This window comes from Lissotriton vulgaris, chromosome 2_1 (genome assembly GCF_964263255.1).
Source record: "Lissotriton vulgaris chromosome 2_1, aLisVul1.2, whole genome shotgun sequence".
In the NCBI taxonomy this organism is placed as follows: domain Eukaryota; kingdom Metazoa; phylum Chordata; class Amphibia; order Caudata; family Salamandridae; genus Lissotriton; species Lissotriton vulgaris.
The window spans coordinates 740,813,327-740,840,973 of NC_141687.1; positions in this window are offsets into that span (position 1 = coordinate 740,813,327).

The following is a 27,647-nucleotide window of genomic DNA, read 5'->3' on the forward strand; positions in this document are numbered from 1 at the left end:
CGTTGCCAACTGTAACTTCCCTTGTCGTGGTGGGGGCCCCCTTTCCACTCGACGCCATCTTAAAGGTCGTCTGAGTTCCTGTTTGAGGTATCTGTAGGAAGGACAGCGTGGACTCCCCCCATCCCCACACTCTCTATCTGCCGTCGCGGATATCCGGACCCCGGAAAATTAGTAGGAGGGGCATCTATCCGCCTCCCCCCCTGGGAGGGGCCTATGGACGTCTCCCCCTAGGCGACCCATCCTTAGTGGGTCCCGCCTCCCCATGGGAGGGGCCAATGGCCGCCTCCCCCAGGGCGCTTCCATCCATTCTGGGTGGCGCCCCCCTCTAGGGACCTTGAAATTACTGCTCACCGATCATGACCTTACCGCCACAGGCCAGATAGTTGACCGACTATCCGGCCCCCCCAATCCTCCTAAAGGTCATGCTTCCTCAAACCCCTTAGCCATGCTATGAAGTCTCCTATGAGTAAATCATTCCCCTCCCTGGACAGGTGAACCCCATCATTCAGATACATGAGATCACCCCAAACACACCCGTGAGGAATGCTATGCAACTGCGAAGAGCGAAACAATTTACCAATTTTATTGTTAACCCTTTTCACCGAATGGTTCAGTGCTGACACCGAAAGGCCCCCCCGCCATACCTTCCTGGGAATCATGTGGGACCAGGCAATCGTGCACCCCGGGATCCTTTTAGCCAACCAGCTAACAGCAGACAAAATTTGTTCAAACAACACTCGTCTACCCAGTGTCACCAAGTCATTGCCCCCCAGGTGTACTATGACTACAGATGGCGGTGACCTTTGCCGCCCTAAGAGACCCTCAAAAAATGATTCGACTTCGTCGAAACAGAACCCGCCCTTCCCATGGAAGGCCACTCTGTACCCATATTCCCCAGCTGCGTGAGTCGCATCACCTGCTTTGAATACGTCCCCGGCGCGCCTCACATATGAGTGGCCCACGACCCATACCACTCTCTCTCCAGACAGTGGTCCTTGACCGCTGGTCTCCTGGTGCTGGGCCGACTGCAAATTCCACCCCGCGTGACAGGCTCGCGAAAGTGTAATTCAAACAAAAGACAAGAAGCGTGAGTGCATGTCAATTGATCTTTACAACATGTGCAATCGCACATACCTTTTGAAGCAATTCGAGGACCATCGTCCCAACTGTTTCACTTCCTCCGCACTCTGACCCCTGGCTGTCGCCTCAGTAGCAGCCCCTATCCTAAAGGAGTGGGTCCCAAAATCGCACGGGTCCATGCCCGCAGCAGCGATTGTCAGTGCTAGCACCCTCTGGAACTGAAACCTCGTCAGTGGGGTGCCATCCCTGTGCCTCAGCAAACCCCCCCCCCCCATATAGCGGCCCTTAGTGCCAAGTATTCCTCTATACACTTTATCGGGCAGGTGGGGGACCCACGCGCGCGCTGCACGACAACACTATTTCCCATAACCCCCTGGTCGGTCTTGGACCTGGCTATCGAGATCACCATTGAATCACCCCTAATCTGGACGTGATCCCTGCACAAGCCTCCCTCCACCTCTTTCTTGTTCCTTGCGACAAGTTCGCTCACTCGCATAGCCCCATGGAATGCCAATGCAAAAGCTGCCCGGAACAGAACTGCTTCGAAATGGGAGGAGCACGTCTCGTCTAGTTTCGCTACGAGTAAAGATAACCTGTCTAAGCCAATCGGGCGCCTCGCATCTTGCTTGCGACCCTCGAGGCGCTGCCAGCCGCGAAGGGCCTTCTTAACCCAAAAGGAACCCGTTGGGTCTTTTATGCCATGCACCGGCGCCATGAATGAAATGGCCGCCCTATGCCTATTGGCCGTTGCCGCTGTTCGGCCTTCTCTGTGCAGCGCTACCAGGAACCCCAGGAAGGATTCCTCCAGACCCCAGCTCTGGCTCCCTGTTGGACCCAAAAATGTGCAATAGGAACAAAACACTCCTTCGTATGCCTTCCTTGTCCTGGGGGCTAAGCTTTCTGCCACGAGGTCTTGTAATCCGGGGCACCGATTAGCCATAGTGCTTCGGGGAATGGTGCCGCCACTAGGTCCGCTGTAGGTAGATAACCCCTGAACGCCTGCATGTGTGAATGAGAGAGTGCATCAGCTGCATGATTCAGTACACCTGGCACATGTTTTGCCCTGTTCTGTACATTCAGTCTCAAGCAGAGCAGCACAACTTCCTTCAACAATCTCAAGATCCATTTGCAGCGTGCTGCCTGTTGGTTAATGCATTCGACAACAGTCATATTATCAGACCAAAAAACCACTGAGCGGTCCCTGAAGTCGTCTGGCCATGCCATCAGAGCAACCCAAATGGGGAATAACTCCAAGGACCCAATGTTACCTGTGAGACCGCTGGTGTGCCACCACGTCGGCCATGTTTGCACCGACCATTGATTACCAAAAATGGCGCCAAATACCACGCTCCCCGCTGAGTCAGTCCACAGACCTAGTTCATCTGAAGACGCTGGCGGCTTGTTCCAAACGACTCAACCATTGAAGTCCGCCAGAAATGCCAACCAGATGCGCATATCCTGGCGAACCTCTGCCGACAGTCTCGTACGGTGGTGTCCCTCTTTGAGACCAACCATAGCTTGTGCAATAGAGCGTGAGAAGGGGCGGGCCATTGGTATCACCCTCAAGGCAAAGTTAAGCTGACCCACTGTTTGTTGTAACAGGTGCAGGGTAACCTTCTCCTTGCCCAGGCATTGCGTCAAGGAAGCCCTAAACTTGGCCACCTTCTCCATCGGTAAACGGAAACATCCCTCCACAGAATCGAGCTCAATTCCCAGAATCTCCAGTGAAGTAGATGGTCCAACCGTCTTACCTGGTGCCAATGGGACTCCAAACTCCCTCATGAGGATGCAGAAGTCATGTAGAGCCTGCGCACATTTCGCGTCGCCGGCTGCTCCCAAGAACAGGAAGTCATCTAGATAGTGCATGACATGCCTATGCCCTGTGGCCTCGGTGAATGCCCACTCTAAAAAACAACTGAACATTTCAAAATAGGCACAAGAAATGGAGCAACCCATAGGCATGCATTTATCCATGTAATAACTCCCTTGAAATGCAAAACCTAGCAAGCGCTGATCATGTGGGTGTACCGGGAGCAACCGAAACGCTGATTCGATATCTGATTTCGCCATCAGCGCCCCGGGGCCCAGGCGATTTAACATGGCCACGGCATCATCGAACGATGCGTACCGCACTGAACAAACTTCTGGGTCAATGGCCTCGTTCACCGAGGAACCCCTTGGAGCCGACAGGTTATGAATAAGTCTGAACTCCCCTGGGTCTTTCTTCGGGACAACCCCTAACGGGGAACAGATGAACTCCGCCACCGGCGGGCAACGAAACGGCCCTGCCACCCGCCCTAAGCTGACTTTTTTTGCGATTTTCTTCTCTGCCACGCTTGGGTTGTGCTGTACCGATAACTGGTTTTTACAAAAGGAGTCCCCCCGAAAATCCCCCGCCGGGATGTGGAAGCCATGTAAGAATCCCTTCCTCAACACCCCAGCGGATACATGATCAGGGTATTTGTTCAACCAAGTAGTCAAAGCCATGATATCAATGGGTGTAGGCAATCGGTCACAACTGTCTACCTCACTCCTGCTTAGATCCGCTTTTACCTCCTGTCCCGCTATTTTTCGATCTACATGTACTCTCCGGGTGTGAGGAATTCCCACAGCCCGCACACGCATGCCTGAACCTACATGTTCCCTGCGGTCTGTTACAGTTGCCTCGATTGAAGCCCCAACAAACCCCACGCTTGCCGCCATTCCCGCCGGACTTAGGCTGGTATTCCCCACCGGGGCCCGCCCGAAAGGGCACAGCGGGCTTCTGGCGGGCGAATCCTGACCCACTCCCGCCTGGCGAGGATGTACCTGCCGCCCCTGGCAGGAGCTGTTTGTGCCATTACACCGAGTCCAGGCAATCCCAAGTCAAACTAGCATCGTATTCTTTTGCTTTCCGGAATTTCATATCATAACCTTTCCATTCCTCCCCCTTATACATTGAATAAAAAGCCATAATACGATTTTGATAGCAAGTTAACTCAGTCATCAGCTCGGGTTTACGTTCCCCCATAACTGCAGTAAATATCGAAAAGGCCTTAACCCAGTTCGTTACTGTCTCATCCATCTTGAATTCCGCCATCTTTGCGCGCCAGACGCTCGGATGCCACAAATCCTAATGGGTTTTAGCATATTCCATCTCGCGATGGTCAGTCAATAATGAAAACATGTTAACATATTTGTCTCCCCATATTAACTCTTTCGTGGCCATAGGGATGTGCTGAGCCACCTTCTCCCGCCTCGAGGGTAATGAACCCTCCCCCGCCATTGGCAATGCGAGCTTACCAGGTTCGGCCGTTGTTCCCGACGTCTTCTCGTGACCAACTGCAGGTCCTACCGGTGCCACCTGTGGGGAAACAAGAGGAACATTCGCCTTTGCGACATCTCTCGACTGCCGCAATTGCTTGATTAGTAGTCTGGCCTCCTCGGCCGGGTCTCCAGGAGCCACTGCCCCCCCTGCTTTTTTCTTGAGCCATGCTGACAACTGGATGGCCAATTCGTGAGGCATCTCCTCATCATCAGTGGGGGTAATCACAACCGGGATCGGCTGACCCACATCTAGGCTTGGTACCGGGTTATCTGCCGGCATGATGGGGGCGACTGGGGGTACCTCTGGGACCGGGACCTCTCCCGAAACCGCCCTCCTCTTGACCCGCTTCCCTCTACCCTCGGGGACAACTCCCGGCAAGGCCAGGCCTATTACCTTCTTAGGGTTACCGGGGTTGCTCAGTGCAGCCAGCTGTTTTTTGACCTCCGTCAAGCCTCGACCGATCGATTGGACTTGTCCGAGTTTTCGGTCCATGCAAGCCATCCGGTTCGACAATAGGCGTAGCACCTTATCCGTCTCGGAACCCTTTCCTGCTTTCTTGCCAACCATGGTTTTGAGTATTCTGCTCCTAGCCGATCAACGAGGTCCTGGATTCTTCGACTCCAAATAACTGAAAGAGAAACAACAAGATTACAAGTTCTCAAAATTGCTGCTTGTTCCGTCGAGGGCTCACGAGCAACGAGTGGGTGCAGCCTTCAGAGCACAGGAACAAGAGGACGCTTCTTCGGATTTCCGCTCTATTTATTCCTCTGCGGGAGGTCGTGTACCCTCCTTCGGTACGCCTACTGGGCGTGGTCTTCGGTGTAAGTGTCTAGGACAACCTCTCTTGGGCGGGAAAAGGTGCACCCCAGCTACGCCGCTTCGGGCATACCAGCCGAGCCACGCCCCCCGCCCAAAATGGCTTCCCGGGGGGATTGGGGCACCCAACCATACGTTCGGGGGGACCGAGTGGTCGCCCCTTTCCAAAGCGGCTCCTACAGACCTCAGATATATTCCAAGAACAAAAGGTTTAACTAAAGGAGCTAGATATCAAGGTCCTTTCCTGTGAAGAATTTTATGGCAGAAACACGTCATTAAAATCAGCTCTTCTGTGAATAGGAAGCCAATGAAGTTCGTTGAGAGCAGGACGCATGGATTAGCGTCTAGGCAGATTTAGCAGCATTCTTCACCCTGTGAAGTTTTTTGACTCTAGTTTGAGAAATTCCACATTAAAGCACATTAAAATTGCCAAGCATGGACTTTCCCAGTGCCTGGACTATTGATTTCTTAGCGGCTTCCTGATGGAGAGCCAAGATTTTGCTCAGTATTTTCAGAATCCAAAAACATTTTATGGCCATGCTACACACATGGCTATCGAATGATAAATTGGCATCGAACCAAATGCTGGGATTTTTCCCTTTAGGCTTAGGGGTCGGTACTGGCCCAAGAATGTCTGGCCACGAGGCAGTGGAGCAGATAGTAGGTAGCTTTCCTAAGACCAATCAATACCTTCGTTTTTCTGTCGCTAAGATTTGGGCAGCTCTTATAGCTCCACGCTGCTAACTCAACAAGACACGAGCTGCACTGGACCCTGCATCCTGCGATAGAGCGATGACAAGCTGGTGTCATTGGCGTATGATCCTTTGTTAAAACCAATATGCTCGACGGCATAAAAAGTTCTTTACAACATTTTTCATTTTATTAACTTCTCATAGTCGGTCTGGATCTTTAAATAGAGACACCCTGCTCACATTGTAGATGCGTTCAAATGTACTCAAACACTTACCTTAAAACCATTTCATGTGAAGAGAAATGCGTAATCTATGATGAGCGTTCAGAAAGTCTGTACTTTTCCAAAAGCTTCAGAAAATCTCAGAACAGAGCTTTGCTTCCCAAACCTAAACTCTAAAATCTGCCAGTACATGCGGAATGTTATTCATGGAGTTTCAACATTCTTTGAATCAATATCAGTATTATGATTAATAAAATTATAGAAGAGGCATCCAAAGGGATCTACTGAAGAGAAACACGTTTTAGAGTCTTAAATCCACCCCCTGCCTCACACATTTCTCTGTGAACGGGCTCCACCCATGTGCAAGCCACACGTTTGTCCATCTTTGAAAGGTTTGCCATAAGCTGACTAAGGGGTCATTTACGGTTTAACAGGACAGGAGTACTGGTGTGAATTGGTCGTTCACCCTTCCGTCAAATTTGCGAGGTTAGAAGTTTTTACTGAGGGTCCATCCCCCACGAGAGTGCTGGCTTCAGCACTTCAGAAATGCCCTCCAGAATGCCCTCTATTAGGCCTCATTTATGTTTTTTTTTTGCCGTAGGGCAGCGCAGCAGGCCTTGCTGCTGTACTGCCGTACTGCAAAAGAAAAGGGCTGGAATGCACTGTATCTATTAGATAGGGAGCATTCCTGTCCTTTTCTTCTGTGCCAGCGCACAATGGATTTCTGTATGCCAATGCAGGCACCTTTGCACCATTTCATTGCGGGGAAGAATATTTTTGTTCAGGAAGGGGATCCTTCCTGCACAAGAGGCATTTTCTTCTTTCTATGTGTGCTGCAGAATGCAACAGATATAGAAAGAGGAAAAACAAGGGGAAATTAAGATATTTCTCCTTTTTGTGCCTCCCTTAAGCCTCCCCTGGGGAGGTGTAAGTTTTTGGCTCTGCCTTAGACTTAAGGTTTCTCGTAAATCGGGGCAGTGTCAAAAATGCCATGGATGTTGCTGGAAACGCCCACAGCAACACCCATGGAATGCCCCTTTCATGCAGTTTTCTGTGTGAATGGGTTACTGCGTGAAAGGGTTACATATTTATGAGGCTATGAAAAGCCACGTGACATGGCTTTATGCAGCCTTATAAATATGCCAGTGGTACATTATGCCACCAGAACATCAAAAAAGTGATGTTCCAGCCGCGCAATAGTGCTGGTAGGGCCTCATAATCGAGGCCCATTGAGTTTAAGCCTTTCAACAGGTATTTTCCCAGCTCAGGTCTACCAAGTGAGGTGAAACTTGGTATAAAACCGTATTATTGTCCCCCATGCACGGTTGTATGTCACACTTGACAATTTAGGTAAAATGCTCAAGGTGGAGGAGACAGGGTCGGACTGGGCGTAGCGGGCACCAGGCATTTCTCCGATAGGCCGTCAGGGTGGGGGCCGGTTTTAGGCTCCTGAGGGGCTGTTTAAGTTACCGTGGGTCAGCAATATCAGCCCCCTGTAACAAAATCCACCGAAACCGGCCCTTGCAAACAGCTCAGTCGCAGCACCCCACCCCCATAGGGGTGCTGGCCAAGCAGTTTACCAGGGCCGGTTTCAGTTCCCAGTCCGGCCCTGCATTGTACCTCTTTTATGATTTTAAGAGGAAAGTGGTAACCACCACTAAACTGGTCAGCTCAGAGGATAGTCTTATTACTGTAGTGATTTCCACAAGGCAGCGCATCACCCTGTTTAGAAAAATAATTTGGACGGGATCAGTCATGGCCAACAACATTACAAGTGGAACTACCTCAGGTGGAATATCTACTCTACAACGTCACAAGTCGCTGTTTAGAAAAGGAACCTGAAATTCAGGGACAATACGGGCTTGATTATGAGTGGCCTTTGTCAGATGCAATAATTACCACACCTCATGTAATCTGACCCCAGTGCTCAAAATGTAACAGATGCAAGAATTACGGCCTATACTGACTTTTTGAGGAATAATCCACAGGTGCTGTATTTCTGGGTGCAGAAATACACTTGCGTAGCAGTGCAGTTCGGGGTCATGGATTCTGTCATGCCACAGAGACATGCAGAAATAGATTTCTCAGAGGTATCTAATGACAACAATTTTTTTTTTACTTAAAATGAGTGCGCTAGATGGCAAAAACTTCCTGAAATGCTAGAAAGCAAAACTCTGGGAAAAAAAATCTAAATGAGTACTAACCTTCAAGGAAATGCACATTACAGGTTCAAAGGCAATTAGTTGAGTAGCATTGATGGAGCTGAGAATGGAGCTGCGTTCAATCCACTTTCGATTTTTATTTTATTTTTATTTACTTCTGCTACTTGTGCCCTTTTGGATGGAAAATGGGAAAATTCGGAAACTGAATGCACACTGAGGAATCAAAGAACAAATGGAAATACATTGCCTAAAAACATTCTGCAACAACATTTAGGGGCACAGTTATTCAAAATTCCAAGTCTCTGAGTGGGGTGGGAGGAAGGATACAGAAGTGGAAAAGACAAAACGTACACAATGGTACTGAGGTGGACATAGGTTGAACTGACACTCTATGCTAAAAATAGGTTTTTTTCTGAATTTTAGATTTATTGTTTTTTTATCTTTCTTTTCCTGTTTGTTTGGTAAAGCCTTAGCACAGGACAGTAAGGTGATCAAAATTGTCATAAGACGTTGTGGCAAACACCCAGTGGTGGAAATGGGATACAAAAATACATAGTCTCTATCGGAAAAAGGGAGCAATTCTTCAGATAGAGGTGGATAAATTGCATGAGCCGCAGACTCGCAGAGCTTCGGAATTAAACAAATTGATCATTGAGAAGTGTCTAGTGCCGGACCAGGGCCTCGATATTCCTTGGCTGCGAGAAGTCAAAGGCTCGATTCTAGCATTGTCTAGACCCGAGTTGTTTGAAAATCCCTCATACTTTTCCTCCCTAAGCAAAAAGTAATTGATGGTCCTATGGCACGCTAAGTATGGGGCAACAAGTTGAACAAAGCGAGAAATATGCCATCGCTTGTGTCTTATATTTCTCTGGACCCCTTCTGAGGGTATGCAGCTATGCGTGGTAATTAATATCAAGGACGCTCATAACTTTCTTTTATCAAGGCTTAGCCTAAATTTATGTCATCAGTTTGTGGCATTCTTTCACTGTAATATGTTGGAGCGTAATCTTCATCCTTTTCCCTGTGATTCGACCTTATTAGAAAGCACTTTACACGTTATGTTTTTTTGTAGATGTGACTCTAAACCCAGTTTATGTACAACTATTACATCCCTTGTGAACAAATTCTGCTTACAACATTGCTCTCAGGCACTTTACTTCCTTCAACACTTATCTTCTGATGAAGTCATGAGAACTGTTATACGGTATACCTCCCTTAGATTGGGAACACATTTCAGGGGGAACCTTGGAATAGTGGGGACCCTACCTCCGGCTCGGTATTGACACACAACCCACGATATTATGATGTTATAGTCCCGTGTTGCTCCACTCTGTGGATCCTTTCTGCATTCTGTTTTGTCGATATTACTATACATGCGTGAAGATTTTTTGCACCGGGGAAGATCTGATTTTAACTTTGCACTTTATAGCATTACTGAGTTATTTTAGATTTGGGCTTTGATAAGAGAGGACCTCTTTTATAGTCTTTTTATTTATGTACTGCTATACTTTTCTGCCCCTTAAAACATCCCAGCGCTGAGGCCTTATGTATCTCTCTTCCTCGCTTTACATGTGAGATCAAGGTTCTGGGGTTCGGTGATGTGGTGCCAGCATTATGCCCGCTATTGCGGTTCATCATTTTAATATGGCTGAGATACCCGCCACCCCCTCTCAACACAATCCCCAAAGGAGGGAAACAGGAAACAGTTCTTGAAGTTTTTGGAAGAGGGAGGGAGTAACCCTCCCGGCCGTATTTATTAAAACAAAATTAAAACATTAAATCAACATTTTATATTATGTACAATTTCATTACCACATTGCGATGTTTGGCTAACCTTAACAGATTCTCTAATACAGAGGTTCTCCTAGCCGAACTAACATCCTACACACATTTACTTGAAATTATGAAATTGTACATCCTAACGTTTAAGGGCCAACGGCAAGGTCGTAACCGGTGTCAAGATCCCTAACCAGAAATACCCCCCCCACTTGTGAGGGGCGACAGCACTGAGGCGTACCTCAAGTGCAACTACCAATTTCCCTTTGACTTGACGGGGGCACCAATAAAACTCGACGCCACTTAAAGGTCGTTCGAGGACTCGTGTGAGGTATCTAGAAGGTAGTGTAGACCCCCCCCCAAACCCCGCACAACTTACCACATCTGCCGTCGCAGACGTCACTGGCCCCGGGAAATTCCCCAGGAGGGGGCTGTAACCCCTCCTACACAGGAAGGGGCCTTGACCGCCTTTCCTTTTCTTTCGGCGACCCATCCTTAGAAGGGACCGCCTCCCCGTTGAGGGGCCAATGGCCACCTCTCCCGAGCGCTCCCATCCGTGTTGGGTGACGCCCACTCATAGGGATCTTCCAATTAGTGCTCACCGATCATGACCTTACCGCCCGACCAAAAATAAATACGACAATGCTAACTAACCTATTAAACTAAAAAATACATTGGCTACTACGACCGTAATAAAAGCATGCTTATAAATGAACACTAAAGCCGAATTCTTTAATCATAAAACATAAATGACATAGACCATTCTTTATTACACACTCAAAATCAACACGATAATACAACAACCTGTAAACGAAATTAGAATTATCCATCAACTTTTATTCAAAACAACTGGCTGTCCTCAGGGGCTGGTGGGTGGGTCAAAATTGGCTCTTCGTTCCGTCTCGAGCTCACGTGCAGCGAGGAGGTGCAGCTTCAGAGCACAGGAACAAGAGGATGCCTTCTGGTCTTGCGTCCCCTTTTATCCGTCTTCAGGGCGGGCGTAAACCCGCCCCCGCCTGCCCCGAGGGCGTGGCCAGCCGCGTCAGTGTCTAGGCCAGCCCACTCTAGGGCGGGAAAAAGCGCGCCCCGGCTACGCCGCTTCGGGCATACCAGCCGAGACACGCCTCCCGCCCAAGATGGCTTCCCGGGGGGATCGTGGTACTCTGCCATACGTGCGGGGGGACCGAGTGGTCGCCCCTTTCCATATGGCTGAGATACCCGCCACCCCCTCTCAACACAATCCCCAAAGGAGGGAAACAGGAAACAGTTCTTGAAGTTTTTGGAAGAGGGAGGGAGTAACCCTCCCGGCCGTATTTATTAAAACAAAATTAAAACATTAAATCAACATTTTATATTATGTACAATTTCATTACCACATTGCGATGTTTGGCTAACCTTAACAGATTCTCTAATACAGAGGTTCTCCTAGCCGAACTAACATCCTACACACATTTACTTGAAATTATGAAATTGTACATCCTAACGTTTAAGGGCCAACGGCAAGGTCGTAACCGGTGTCAAGATCCCTAACCAGAAATACCCCCCCCACTTGTGAGGGGCGACAGCACTGAGGCGTACCTCAAGTGCAACTACCAATTTCCCTTTGACTTGACGGGGGCACCAATAAAACTCGACGCCACTTAAAGGTCGTTCGAGGACTCGTGTGAGGTATCTAGAAGGTAGCGTAGACCCCCCCCCAAACCCCGCACAACTTACCACATCTGCCGTCGCAGACGTCACTGGCCCCGGGAAATTCCCCAGGAGGGGGCTGTAACCCCTCCTACACAGGAAGGGGCCTTGACCGCCTTTCCTTTTCTTTCGGCGACCCATCCTTAGAAGGGACCGCCTCCCCGTTGAGGGGCCAATGGCCACCTCTCCCGAGCGCTCCCATCCGTGTTGGGTGACGCCCACTCATAGGGATCTTCCAATTAGTGCTCACCGATCATGACCTTACCGCCACAGGCCGGATAGTTGACCGGCTATCCGGACCCCCCACAAAGCTCCTACCTAAAGGTCATGTTTTAACGTTTTTAACCATGCTAAGAAGTCTCCTATGAGTAACTCATTCCCCACCCGAGACAAATGCACACCATCCCCCAAATACATACTGTCATCATTAATACAGCCATGCGAAATAGAATGCAATGTCCTGGAATGGAACAACCTACTCACTTTGTTATTAAGCTTTCTCACAGAGTGATTCAAAGCAGGAACAGAAATAGCCCCTCGCCACACCTTTCGTGGGATCATATGGGACCACGCAATTGTGCACCCCGGAACTCTCCTCGCCAACCAACTTACAGTGGAAAGCATTGCCTCCAGGAGAAGTCGTCTACCGGTGGTGACCAAATCGTTGCCCCCTAGATGCACTATGATTATAGACGGCGGTGACCTCGTCCGCCCTAACAAACCCTCGAAAAATGCTTGAAACTGGTCAATACAGAGCCCGCCTCTTCCGTAGAAGGACACCCTGTACCCGTATTCCCCAGCTACGTGAATCATGTCACCTGCTTTGAATACGTCCGCGGCACGCCTCACGTATGAGTGGCCCACGACCCACACCTCCTTCTTCACAGCCGGTGATGTCTGACCGCTGGCCCGGTGTTGGGTCGACTGCATAGTCCGCCCCGCCTCGTAGGCTTGCGCAACTGAAAACCAAACAAAGACAAGAAGCGTGAGTACATCATTACAGCTTCACAACATGTGCAACCGCACATACCTCTTATAACACTTGGAGGACCAACGCCCCACTCGTTTCACTTGTTCAACATTAAGACCCCTAGCTGTAGCTTCCGTAGCAGCCCCTATCCGAAAGGAGTGGGTCCCAAACTCGCCCGGGTTCAAGCCCGCAGCGGCAATTGACATCGCAAGCACCCGCTGAAACTGAAATTTCGTCAGTGGGGTGGCGTCCGCGTGTCTCAACAAGGTCCCCCCCCATGATGCCACCCTTCGTGCTAGGTAGTTTTCTAAACACTTTACTGGACACATGGAGGACCCGGGAATCCTGGGTATGATTATGCAGTCACCCATCCCATCTTGATCGGTCTTGGACCTGACAAAGGAGACAGTCATTGTCTCTCCTCTGACCTGAACGTGTTCCCGGCACAAACCCCCTGTCACATCCCGTTTGTTCCTCGCCACCAGTTCGCTTACCCGCATCGCTCCATGAAATGCCAGCGTAAAAGCGGCTCGGAACAACACCGTCTCAAACTGAGATGAACATGTGGCAGGGAGTGTGGCCAACAACTGGGCCAACCTATCCAAACCTATCGGGCGCCTCTCATCTACTCTGCGACCCTCAAGGCGTTGCCACCCACGCAGCGCTTTCTGTACAACGAAAGACGCTGTCGGGTCCTGGATACCATGAGCCCTGGCAACAAAGGAAATGGCAGCACGATGCCTCTGGGCCGTAGCCACCGATTTCCCAGCCCTACGTAAGGACATCAGAAAATTCACTACCCATTCCTCGTGGCCCCAAAGCCCCTCTCCATCAGTCCCCAAAAAGGCTAAATAGGACCGAAACGCCCCTTCATATGCCTTCCTTGTCCTTGGTGCTAGGCTCTCTCCCACGAGGTGACGAAGTTCGGGGCACCGAGAGACCAGAGAGCTTCGGGAAAGGGTGCCGGCTCTGGGTCCGCTGTGGGAAGGAAACCCGAGAAAGCCTGCATATGAAAACGAGACAGTGCATCAGCTGCCTGATTCAGTACCCCCGGGACATGTTTAGCTCTGAATAGCACATTCAGTTGCATACACAGTAAAACAATTTCTTTGAGCAGTCTTAAAATCAGTTTACATCGTGCTGCCTGGCTATTGATGCACTCGACCACGGTCATATTGTCAGACCAAAATACCACAGAGTGATCTTTGAACCCTTCGGGCCAGGTTCTTAGGGCCACCAAAATGGGGAAAAGTTCCAAGAAAGCAATATTACTTGTCAGTCCATTGTCATGCCACCATGCCGGCCATCTTTGTGCCGACCATTTTGTGCCGAAGATGGCACCAAAACCTATGCTACCTGCCGAATCTGTCCATAGCCCCAGCTCTTCAGAGGACACGGCCGGTTTGTTCCAGACGACTCGACCATTAAAATCCGCCAGGAATGCTAACCAAATGCGCATGTCCTGGCGGACCTCAGCCGATAGTCTCGTGCGATGATGACCCTCCTTTAGGCCGACCATAGCTTGGGCAATTGAACGGGAAAAGGGGCGGGCCATCGGTATCACCCTCAGGGCAAAATTCAACTGTCCCACCAACTGCTGTAACTGATGCAGCGTAACTTTAGATCCATTTATACACATTTGCAGGGCTGCCCTGAACTTCCCCACTTTGTCAGCTGGTAAACGAAAACATCCCTCACTGGAGTCTAACTCGATCCCCAGAAACTCGAGGCAAGTCGCAGGACCCACCGTCTTACCCGGTGCCAATGGCACACCAAACTGCTTCATTAATACACAAAATTCGGCCAAGGCCTGGCCACATTCGAGATCCCCGGCTGCCCCAAGGAACAGAAAGTCATCAAGGTAATGCATTACATGTTGGAAACCCGTCCTCTTTGTGAAGACCCATTGTAGAAAACTACTGAATTTCTCGAAATAGGCACAAGATATAGAGCACCCCATCGGCATACACCTATCCATGTAATAATGACCCTGAAACATGAAACCTAGGAGACGCTGGTCGTCTGGGTGTACCGGGAGCAACCGGAACGCTGACTCAATATCCGACTTCGCCATCAGCGCCCCGGGCCCCAGGCGATTCAAAATGGCTACGGCCTCATCGAAAGATGCGTACCGCACCGAACACACTTCTGGGTCTATTGCATCGTTTACAGAAAGACCACGTGGAGCTGATAAATTATGAATCAGTCGGAACTCACCCGGGTCCTTCTTGGGGACCACCCCTAAAGGAGAACAAACAAAACTCTGCACCGGGGGTACACTAAACGGGCCGGCAACCCGACCTCGAGTAACCTCTTTCCGGATCTTCTCCTGTACCACGGTCGTATGCTGTAGGACCGAAAGTTGATTTTTACACTTCTCCACACCCTGAAAGTCCCCTACTGGGATGCGGAAACCATACGAAAACCCGTTCCGCAGCACCCCAGCAGAAGTACGATCCGGGTATTCACTGAGCCAGGGAATCATCGCCAAGGTATCAATCGGGGTAGGTAAAGGCGCCCCTCGGACTATGTTAGACCTGTTTGGCGCCTCCTCTACCCCCGTTATCACCCGTTTTGGCTCTGCACGTGGACTCAGGATGGGACGACCCGCACCCACTACATTCATGTCTAAATTTACACGATCCCTGGGGCCTAGTACATTTACCTCTGTTGAAATTCCAGCAGAACCCCCTTTTCCCTGTATTGCTGGCAGGTCTCGAGTGATCGTCGGTACCCGTACCTGATCGAAAGGGCGTCCCCGCATATTGGCGGGAGGATTCGCCAACATTACCCCCTACCAATGGCATTTTCAACATACCTGTCTCCTTCATTTTATCCCATGTCAAAGAATCGTAACAATCCCAGGTTAAGCTTTTATTATGCTCTTTAGCCTTTCTAAAAAGATTATCGTAGCAGAACCAATGGTTACCCTGGTGTGACGTCGAGTACCCCATGATTCGCGACTGATAGGTCGGCAACTCGGAAAGTAACTCGGGCCTACGTTCCCCTAAGATCGACGTAAAAATCCCCCATGCTTTGCCCCAATTGCCAATATTCTCATTCACTTTAAAGGCGGCCATTTTTGCGCGCCAAACACTCGGATGCATGAGGTCTTTCTGGCCCTTAACATGCTCCACCTCATAATGATCAACAAGCAACGAGAAGATGTTCACATATTCCCCCGCCCAAATCTTCTCTTTAATTGCCAAAGGCACATGTTGACCCAACCTTTCTCTACGAGAGGGTGCCGACTCATCCCTCGCAATCGGCAATGGCCGCTTACCTGCACCGGACGCTGCCTCTGCGGTCGTAATCGTCCCTTGTGGCTTGTCAACTACTGCAGCCGGCGCGGACACCTTGGCTGCCTCCCGTTTCTCACGCAGTTGCTTCATCAGCGCCTGCGCATCGACAGCCGTGGCGCCCTCACTACCTTCGCCCAACCACGCTGCAAGTTGTGCTGCCAGCTCGGGCGGCATATCTTCATTGGACACCGGGGTGACCACCACGGGAATCGGATTCCCCTCCACGGGTGCTGGGGTTGGCGCTTCAAGCGGGGTACGGGGAACTGGGACGTCTCCCCCAGCTGGTCCCCTCCTTGGCCTCTTGGCTCTCCCTCCTGGGGCTGCTCCAGCCGAAGGACGTTCCGGCCCCCCTTCCCCCTCTCTCTCCGCCACCCGCTTCTTCAGCTCGGTCATCTCCTTCATGAGGACCCGAAGCATCTGTTCAGTCGTCATTCTCTTTCCGCCTTTCTTGGGCATTTCTCCGACAGAGTATCTGTAAGACAAAAAGAAGGATTACAACGCTCAAAATTGGCTCTTCGTTCCGTCTCGAGCTCACGTGCAGCGAGGAGGTGCAGCTTCAGAGCACAGGAACAAGAGGATGCCTTCTGGTCTTGCGTCCCCTTTTATCCGTCTTCAGGGCGGGCGTAAACCCGCCCCCGCCTGCCCCGAGGGCGTGGCCAGCCGCGTCAGTGTCTAGGCCAGCCCACTCTAGGGCGGGAAAAAGCGCGCCCCGGCTACGCCGCTTCGGGCATACCAGCCGAGACACGCCTCCCGCCCAAGATGGCTTCCCGGGGGGATCGTGGTACTCTGCCATACGTGCGGGGGGACCGAGTGGTCGCCCCTTTCCATTAAGCCTGGTAACGACTTCTAGTGGAGCCAACATCCACTGTGAGTCGGTCGGCGTTCCCCTCGAGTAGACCCAGATATCTCGGATGTGACAACTGGATAGGTAGGAGCGCATAGTGCACCCTTAGCTGGGGTCTTTGCCCTCCTTTGCATCAAATCGAATTCAAATATGTAATGTTGTTCCGAGGATACCTTGGATTGGAGAATGGCAAGAATTGGCAATGCTTCTTAAGAATTGCTTTTATTATGTATTGTCAAAGACACATTTGGATATTAATTGTATTTTTATGTTTTTCCTTACTGTACTTTTATGGTCCGTTTATTTAGATCAAACACAGTTTTTTCTGATTCTGACTTGAAGCATGTAGTGACCGTATGGGCGATATCAGAAGTGACCTCAAAATGGGTCAAGGAGGGAAGAATCCGAGAGGGATGCATGAACTGGTCTGGGCGACTAAAGGTGCTTCATGGGCATAAAACAATGCTCTTAAAGTTCAGGGCTCCTATGGAAGTATTTTAAAGCATCATGATAATAATCCACTGGCCATTTCTCTGCTATTGCTATGTGCCTATGCCTCTAGGATCTGAAAGGGAGGGGAGAGCAGACGATACCATATGGCTCAATAGCCATTTCTTGCAGAACTTTGTGAGACTGTGTTGCGACATACACTTCCCTCCTTCCCCTTCCTACCAGAGTTATTGGCAAGGAAATTAAAATGAGCTACTAGACCTGCTAGATCTGGGCCCCATGATGCTGAGACCTATACCATATTGGCCCCATATGGAAGTTAAGATGATTACAGTGGAGAGATGAAACCGCTCGAAAATGTTAATAGAAAGGGAAACTGCAGAATCGAGGCCTTTTTTTCTAAAAGACAGGGATACAATATGTGGCTAAGAGGCAGGGGTAGCTGCTAGCATCAGGCTCACGTGTTTCTTCCCGTCGTAAGATTCTGCTGACTTTGGTGAGTAGGAGGTTCATTCCCAGCCTTATTACCACTCCCCCTCAGTGCTGGGCTACTGCCATGAGGGCATTCAGATAATGTACCCATCTCTTTAGAGGAACAACACTGACTACTGGAGGCAAAATCCACTTGAAAAAAAGGTCTGGAACCATACATCCTACCATCCAGCGACGGCTCGTGGAGGGAGTTACGGTGGGGCAGGAGAGTGGGGAGGGGGAGGGGCAGGGTGGAGGTTGCTAAAAACCGGCATATGGATAATTGCAGGTAAGTAAACAATTTAATTAATAAAACGAATTTCGTAGTGCGCCTTGCATCGCTAAATGAAATGCAGTGCGAGCTACGAAATTCGTTTTATTAATTAAATTGTTTACTTACCTGCAATTATCCATATGCCGGTTTTTAGCAACCTCCACCCTGCCCCTCCCCCTCCCCACCCTCCTGCCCCACCGTAACTCCCTCCACGAGCCGTCGCTGCTACCATCATGCAGCATAACATCACATTGTCGCCTGGGATACAGCCGGAAAATGGAATGAACACTCATGGTGGTTGCAGAACAAGCTGACAACATATTAGTGGCTCGTGGACACTCTGGAACACAGAATGGATGAGTGATGGCAATCATCTATTAGACTATGAACAAAGTACAAAGGGGCAAATGTTGTACTCCATATCTACGTAGAACAGCAAACATACACCAGCAGAATCATTTGCAATTCATGGAAATCGCACATAGCATACTCATTATTATGTTTAACTATCACTAAACACAAAAACGCTCCACTAGATATTATTTGCATGAACAATACCAAGTAACATAGGTGGACGGGGAGAGGAGTTATCCTATTTGCACAGTGTGGTTGTATCCAGTGAAGTATTTAAACTAGAGTGTCCAATGTGACTGAGAGGTCTAGTAGTATTACTATACGTGGCCCGTCATGAAACTTTGAGTACTTACCTGCACACATGTACTGTTGTCATTTCTGTTTCTTGTTTGAGTTTGTACTATGCTTGTAAAGAATGGCCTATGACTCTAAGTGTTGTACTAATAAGATTATTGTTATGTACTTTGTGTTCCAGATGATGCAGTCAGTAGGATGGTAGTTGCTGGGGACTGTGGGGTCTGAAGAGGTTTTTAAGCACAAATATGATCTAGCAGTACCTAATATCACAGGGACCTCTCCTTCTGTGAAGCTGCTGTTGATAATTCTTGCCACGTGGGCAACAAGTAAGTATCTGTGAGGCAGCACAGCTAGACCTTTTGCTGCCGGTGGAGGCCCCTGCGTTTGCCGCCCCTCTGCGGCTGCATGTAGGAGCAGGGGATGCTGGCAATTCCTGCGTTTGCCATGATGGCCGCAGGTAAGAGCAGGGGGGGGCTGCCGCCTAAAAACAAGTGCAGCCCAGGGCAGAACCCCCCCCCCCCTTGCTTTGCCACTGCTCTCAGGTATGGTAGAAGCATGGTCAGGGTTCACATGTGAGTGACTTTTTTAAGTCGGAGACCTTTGAGCAGGGGAAGCATGCATTCTTTGAAGTTGAACTCATTGCTTCTAGCAAGTCGGGAGGAGTTTGGGGACAAGGCCATTTGTTGAGCATGAGGACCGCACATGATTTGTTCTGCTTTCTCTATCAGCAAAGTAGACAGGGGACTGTTTTTTATGTTTGGAGTTTGAATGAAGCCTAGAATTGAGGTTTGTTGATTTTTTTTGTACTGCTTTCAAATGTAGCCGTGGGCGGCCATTGTCTTTAATATATCGTTTTTTTTTCTCTACTGAAGATTGTTTGTTGGTATTCTGTGCCTTTTTGCTTGAGGGACAGAAAAGTATTATTTGTGCAAGGCTGTTTCAAGTTTGCAATCATTTGCTTTGATATTTTTTCTAATAGTTTATTAGCTATAATTTGGCATGGGCCTTATGATGCATTTTAGTATAGGGGTGTATGTCTCCACAGCGTGAGCAATGCTCTCGATGACAGAATATGCAGGGGGTTGTAGTTGTCCCTCTAGCATGGTCTTGAAGGTCATTCAATAACATTGATTTCTGTTGGATAGCTGTGTTCAAAAACGTTTTTACTGTATGTCTTCTGTTCTTTCCGTACCTCAGCATCAGTTTCTGCTAGCACATTAGAAATGAAAAAGAATTTGTCAAGATTCATACATTAGTGGAAATGCATCATACTATTGTTTGCACTGAGTGATTGATGATAGATGCAAACTCCAGAATAGCAACAAAAGTAAATCTTATTAATGTATATTCACTAGTTGTGTGCACAGTTGTGTTGAAAAACATCCCATTAGTGCAAATTGTTTGGCGGTAGAAGCTAAGGGTGGGTGTAGTTCGCAAAGTAGTGCTACGCGAAGCTACGCAAAGTGCACTTCACACTACGCGAACTTCACGTAGCACTACGCGAGCTGCGTAGTAGCATGTTCGCACTGTGCTAGATGTGTTTTTAATGATTGCACAGTGCGGACAAGCATCCGGCACTGTGAAATCATTGAAAACGGCATCTTGCACAGTGAGAGCTGTAGTTTTCTGCTGCTCGAGTAGATTATTACTCGAGCTGCAGCTTTCTCAACGCGAACTGGTAGTTTCTCAATGAGAGCGGTCGCGAGCATGCACAACCACTCACAATGAGAAACCTTACCTCCCCGCGTTGAGAATCTCGCTGGGATTTCATTTTGCTTGCTCGCGAACATGACGTTCAGGACCGCGAACAAGCAAAAAATGAGCGCTGCACTACGCTACGCTGCACTACGGGTGTTCGCACTGTGCTACGTGCAGCTCGCATAGTGTGAAGTTGCGCAAACTTCGCAAACTCCGCGAGCGTAGCGTAGTGCTTCGCCCAGGGTTATGAAAAATTAGTATTTCTTTTAGGTTTTTACACAATAGTTTAATGTTTCCGGGCTTTTATCTTCTAACTTCCTCACACTGGAAAACGTCTGCATGGAATGTGGTGTGATAAATTAATTGGTGATTTTAAATTGGGGAATAGCAGTCATATTTATTAAGCCTGTGCAGTAAACTCCGCTCCACGGTTGGAGTTCACAGAATTTGACCACGAAGTTCAGCAAAAACTCTGTTTAGCCACATAGCGGAGAAGTGGCCGCGCCCAGTGCTGTGTGCTGTCAGGCCTAGAGAAATGCAATTTCAACAATGTGTTTTAGAAAAACACATACAATTGAACATTTGTACTTCCATACAGGCAGCTGTGTCCTGTCCACCGTTAAGGCTGTCTCTCTGGCAGTACTCATCACTGCCATGCAGAGGGGGGGTTTTTCAGGTTCATCCCACCGGATTGATCCAATCGGAATTTTCAGAATGAGGTCCGACGCAGGACAGCCTGGGAGGCTCTCCTCAGCAGAAGTCAAGTCACTAACTCCGCTCCTGTTCGCTTTCCAGCCGCCTTGGACTGGTTACAACCTCTTCAGGAACGCCTCATTCCGCCAATTCAGAAATGCAGGGCTGCACCAGATTTACAAGAATATGGTGCAGCTCTGCGCTTCCCCCTGCGCTACTGCTACACTTAGCAGCTTAGCACCAATGCAGGCATCGTTTCACCATAGTGCAAGGGTGTCTGCATGCAGGGGAAGATTGTTTATGTGCAAGAAGGTCCACCTTCCTGCACATAAACAATCTTAAAATGCTGTTTTGTAACTTCTATGTGTGCTGCCTAATGCAGCACACATAGAAGTTGCAAAAAAGTATTTAAAAAAAAATATTGTTTATAGGCAGGAAGGGGGACTACCCTGTACATAAACAATCATTCACCTTTTGCTGTTTTGATGTGTGTTGCACAAGGGAGAACACATGAAAACAGCAAAAACAAGGAGAAATGAAACATTTCTCCTCGGTGTGCCAGGGTAATACCAGGTTTTCCCTGGTCTTAATTCTGGAGCTGCCTCCTATTTATTCCTCCCTTGTAATAGGGGTCAGCTTCCGAATCATTGGGTGTACACCCAGAGCAACACCCATTGCCCTGCCCTTTCACACTAAACATAGTGTGAAAGTGTGCCATATTTACAAGGAAGCATAAAGCCACATTAAGTAGCTTAATGCTGCCTTGTAAATAAGGTGAAGCCCCTATCGCATACAGGAATGTTATTAAAAGTGCTGTTACCGTGGTGATAGGGGCATGTAAATATGCCCCCAGAGTTCTGGCAGATTATATCTGGCAAAATAATGACTGCATATTTCCACCTCAAAGAGGCAGCTACTGTGATCACGCAACATTATCTAACTTAATGGGGTGGCGGAATTACGCGGAGTCTACCAAAGTTTTTACGTGAATCTGCGGAATTTTGTGTAGTAAAACTCCACGAGCTATGCCCACCCTTAATATTTACGTTTTGATCCTGTGTTGAACAGGATACCGCTTAGGTGAATGAATTCAATAGGTGAAACAGAAATGCTGAAGGATATGAAACCACTGCTCTTAGATAACCATAGCAAAACTATAAGGTTTCAGGGGCATATCTACATTAAGTGACACAGAGCAGCATGCCACCTTGCTGTATTGCATGACAGAGCAAAGGCAGGAATGTATGTATTCAACATACACTGTGCATTCCTGCCTTTTTCCAGTTCTGGGGCGCAATGTGCTGTCTAGCGTCAACACAGACACCCTTGGTCCCTGGTTCAACGGTGCCTGCATTGTAAGCAGGATTGTTTTTGTCCAGGAAGAGGCACCTTTCTGCACAAAAACAATTGCCTGAGGCATTTTCCTCTTTCTACGTGTGCTGCAGAATGATGACCAGTTCATTCAGCCATGTGTGCACAGTACCATGTCTGTGTCTCCTGTATATATTACAGCAGTAGCTATAGCACCTCTGTAGTATTGTTTAGATCGGAGTTTCCATTGAAAGGGCTTTTTTCTACTCTTATTAACTTTGACTTAGTTGGATGAATGTGCATGAAACACTCCACAAAAATAAAAGTCAATCAACTCATCCAGACTGTGGTTGTCATGGCCAGCTGCTTGAAGTGGTTTGGTGGGGGGCAAGAGAAGAAGATGGCAAAAAAGTGACCCTACCCAGAGTAAACTTTGTTCTCTGATAGAGAACAGTCTGCTGAACAGATTTACAACAAGCCTGTAAATCCATTTAGCTGCTTTCAAGAAATTAGACTTTAAAAAAATATTTAAGCGGACTTGAAAGTATTAAAGGTTAGATATCTCTTGACTGTTAGTCAGTAGGTGGTCTGTGCACCTGTGTTCGTGGACCCTCCACGGACTACATTACAAAAATATTCAAACTTGAGTGGATGAGGAAGACTATTCTCCTATCTTCCATTTGTGTCTGCAAATCCAAATCCGGGTCCACAGATCCAAAACTTTCTGGTTGGCTCGCTGCAATACAAAAATAAATTATCGCAACAATAGCATAACATGTGGACTCAGTTCATGCGTCCTGAAAAAAGGCAATAGGGGGAGTAGGAACACTCTCTAAAGCCCAGGCTCAGATGGGAATGCCCCAAAGAAACCCCTCCATATCAAAATAAAAAAGATAAACTTTGTGGTGGGATTTGCAAACTTCGTGTCAGAGTTTGCGGACCACAGCTTGGATCCAAGGGTGCAAAAAACTTTCAGTGGGATAAACAGAAATTACCTCAAGGGCTTCTGGCATTGTGGTGATAGCTTTTTAATTTGTAGGTTTTTTAAAGTTATAAGGGAAGATGGTCTATTTGGCCCCTTTCCCTGGGTTAATTTTGGCTCTGGGGACCGCATTCCCTAGGGTACAGGTATTTTTAGATTGAGGATGGATGGCTCCCAGCTCCCCTCCTCAGGTTGATTCCATCCCCTGGGGTCCCCCTCCCCCAGAGCCGGTCTTTTCTGTTTTTCTTTTTTTTCACCCCTTTCCTGTGTCAATTTTGGCCCTGGAGACCCCATTCCCCATGGTCTGCCGTTTATTGTATTTTTCTTAATACATGGGGATGGCTTGTGGCATCCTGCTTGGCCAATTATGGCCCTGGAGACCCCATCCCCTGGGGGCTGGCCACAATACTGGGTGCCCTGGTTCCTCAGTTTTTTATGCTGGGGAACCTGAAAGCGCCCTCTGCCTCTGTCAGCTCTCCGCCTCCTGTGGAGGGGAGATAGAGCTGCTGAAAATGAAACTTCCTCTGTCCAAAAGCAATTTAGCTCTGCTTTGAGCAACCAAGAGAACAATTTACATGCTCTTGCTTATTCAAAGCAGATCAGAGTTTGCTATGGCTTGGCAGGAGTGATGCTCCAACGAAGCCATAGCAAACTGCATTTTCCAAGGAGTTGGCACCACAGTACATTGCCGGAGCTGGCCCTGAGGTTGCGATCCCTAGGGCTATGCAGGCACCAGGAGGGGGGCATCAAACCCCTCTCAATTGGACTACACAGCTCCGGGGATGTGGTGGTACCCAGGGCTGTGGGGGTGTCCTATGGGCCACCGTACTAATATCACTTTAGTTCAAGAGAGGTGGCCATCCCAGGGGCAGGCCGTGGAGGGTGCACAGGCCCCCCTGCATTAACTCAAGATTTTGGTCTGGGGAGGTGGTTATCCCCCTGGCACTGGGATTGCCAAGCAGACAACCCCTATATTTAAAATATTAAGCCATGTGAAGGTGGTGGTTCCTGGGGCATATTAAGCTCCAGGAGGGAGGGCCCAGGTACCACACTCCTTTTTATGCCTAATGCCCCCAGGACCTGGCTCACCTCGAAGCCTCATGAAAACAAAGTGCATTTTCGGAGGTGTTTGTGGATGCTGCATGACTCCCGTTGAAACGTTTTACAAAAATGCCTTTTTTCACCTGTGGCAAGAGTTCTAGTGGTCAGTGTGTTTCTACTCTGCCCCCTTTACTTGTTTTAAAATCTTTTTTCCTTGACTCGGTTTAACTGAGTCACAAGATGGCTGCTAACACTTCCTAGTTTGAAGTGTTGGCAGCCAATCAGACCTCAGCAGAATATCGGGAGGGGTTGCAGATCCGCTTTGTCCCTATTTAACAATAATGTCACTCTCTGGACCAAAAGCTACCATTCTGTCAAACGTTGTGTAATTCCATTCAGCCGTTCGGGGTAGTAGCCTTGTTTAAAATTTCCTATGGAAATTAAAATGGGGAAAACACTTTTTGGTACCCCCATGTCTCAGCCCCTGTGAGACAGATCACCACGACATTTTCAAGACAGCAGCTGTAGTGGACAACAAACTAGTTTTGAAAATTTGGGGAAGATTTGTCAAATGATGCCAAAGTTGTCTTCTTGTGGAAACGAAATCCTAAGTATAACTACCTACTGGCGGCTGTCAGTAGAATATATATATATATATATATATATATATATATATATATATATATATATATATATATATATATATATATTACCTACTGGCAGTCGCCAGTAGGTATATATAGTTAGGATTTTTTCTCTATGGAACTTTTGAAAATTCTATGTCTAATAACTTTGGCGTTTGTGGACGGAATCGGCTGAAATTTTCAGGAAAGTGGCACATTTTGTTTCTGATCAGCCCCTGAAAATTTGGGGGGGTTTCGTCAAGGGGGGGCCGAGTAAAAAGGGGGGTCCCAAAACGCGTTTTTCCAATGTTAATTTCCATAGGGCGTTTGGCCTCACTTTTAGCTCGAACGGCAGAATGGATTTACACGAAACTTGGCAAAATTGTAGGGACTGTTAGCCCGATGTGCCTTTGCTGGGTCCCAATATATGTGCTCCAGTGGATTTTGAGAAATTAACGTTTAAAAAACAGATATATCTGTGACACCGTCCTGGATAGCGCACTAGATCGCGTACTTTTCGCGTAACGGAGCTTTGCGAAGCGAAGCTGATTGGCTCTCCGGTGTCTGTCAACATTCTAAACAGTCCGGTGCGGCCACCATCTTGTCTCTCGGTAGGATCGAGAGACAAGAGGAGGAGAAAAACGAAGGGGGAATTTAATGAAAGGGGGCAAGGTAGACTCCTCTTGACCCTCTAGGAATGATGTTGGGGTTATTAAAGGGTCCCGTGGGGCAAATAAAAAAAAATTGATTTTTCGCGGTAGAAGCGCTTCTCGGTTCGCGAACCGGGCCGCAAACTGGTAGCGAAACGTGAATTCGCCATTTTGTGTTTCGTTTTAATTAAATTACTAGATGGAGGAAAAGCAATGTGAGTATTGGGTATAAGGGGGTATGGGAGACGTATCCTGACCCCCTATGTTTTCTGAGGGTGGTTGAGGAGGCTCATATATGTTGTTACTTGTCTTCCAGCGGTTGCTCGTGAGCGTTTTTTTTTTTTTTTTGCCGCTTGACTTCTGTTAACGTTCGATTCAAAGGAAATTAGGAAGTGTTGATCGCCATTTAGACACTGCGAGTAAATATATTGTTAAAAATAATTGTTATAAATTAATCCGTATTGATAAACATTGTCTGCGCCATCTTGCTTTTTTTCCAATGCCACACTTTTGTCGTGCACGGCAGCCATTTTAGATGCCTTGACCAGACCCACTCTCTGCACGGCGCCGATCCTCAGCATGGCTCCCCACCCTCGCAAGCATCTCCCCCACGCACTGGTCACCCCTGCTCTCTCTCTCATGCATGGGCCATAAACTTCCCCCCATCTGCGCTGCTCTTCCCTGAGTATCACACCCTGTGCCCGCCCGACACCTCCCTTTAACCCTATTTACTACTGCACCCTCTGATACTCCTCTTCCTCTGTGTCTGATTGCCCAGGCCGGTCCCAGGCTATCACCTAGCCCTGCGGATGTAGTTTATGGCCCCAACTGTAAAGAATCACCCCTGTTCAAAGAAGTTACAGTAGATCAAGGTCGCCACCTCATTTGATCCGTTACACCACACGCGTTCCTACTATCTGATAACGATCCTGTATTGTGATTGGGGAGGGTATTCTCACTGTAAGGGTGTGTGGGACCGAGCCTGAAGCGGAAGATTCCAGGGATGCCTTTTTGTACATCAAAGTCTTCACAATTATGTGTCACATTAAAAATATATAGCACTCCAACAAAGTTGTAGGATTATAGCACTTTAATAACTTATAAATATATACAACGCTCCAACAAAGTAAACACGTTAAAAAAAACTTCTTAAACAACTATTTATATGACATTGCTTTAACCAGGATAGACAAAGAAATGACACAGTGATGTAAAAGTTTCTGAAAGAAATGCCAAGAACGTCCCATGTGAAAGTGAATTTTATCTGGCAATTTTTTTCTTTTCCTTCTCATGAAAAGAAAGTTAATGCCAGGTTCGTTACCTGCCTCATCTGCAAAAAAAAAAAACTCTCGAGAGGGACCGAAAAAAAATATAGCTTTGGTAATCATACCATGCATCGGCACATGGAGAGGTGGCACCCTCCTAATTATTCTAAAGCATAACTTCGAGATTTGGGGGATAACCCCCGACCGGTAAAAACATCCATCAATGACTTAGCAATAAGTGAGTCAGAGGCAAGGGAAACGGTCCCAAATCTGCAAAAGAACTTTGGGCAGATGAGATTGACTTGTGTAGCATGTGGAAAATTAATTTCATGCGGAGAGATGAGTATTACTTTAATAAATAGATCATATGAAAATCATCAATGTCCAAAACGTCCTGGAAAGTAATTTTTGTTATTTTTGAGGAAGAGAGATAACCTACAGTGGTATGGGGTCGTTTTCGTTCATACTAGGGGGGCAGGTGACATTCCTTCGGGATGGCTTAGGGGCATTTAAAACAACTTCCCTGATACAGGTAGCATATAAAGTAGAGGTTAAATACCAGGATCTTTATCGATTGCTTTATGCTGTACAAAAATGAAAAACACATACAACAAACCTGGACCATTCATATTTTCAATGTTTCTGCGTACTATACTTTTTAACCCTTAACTAATTGAGC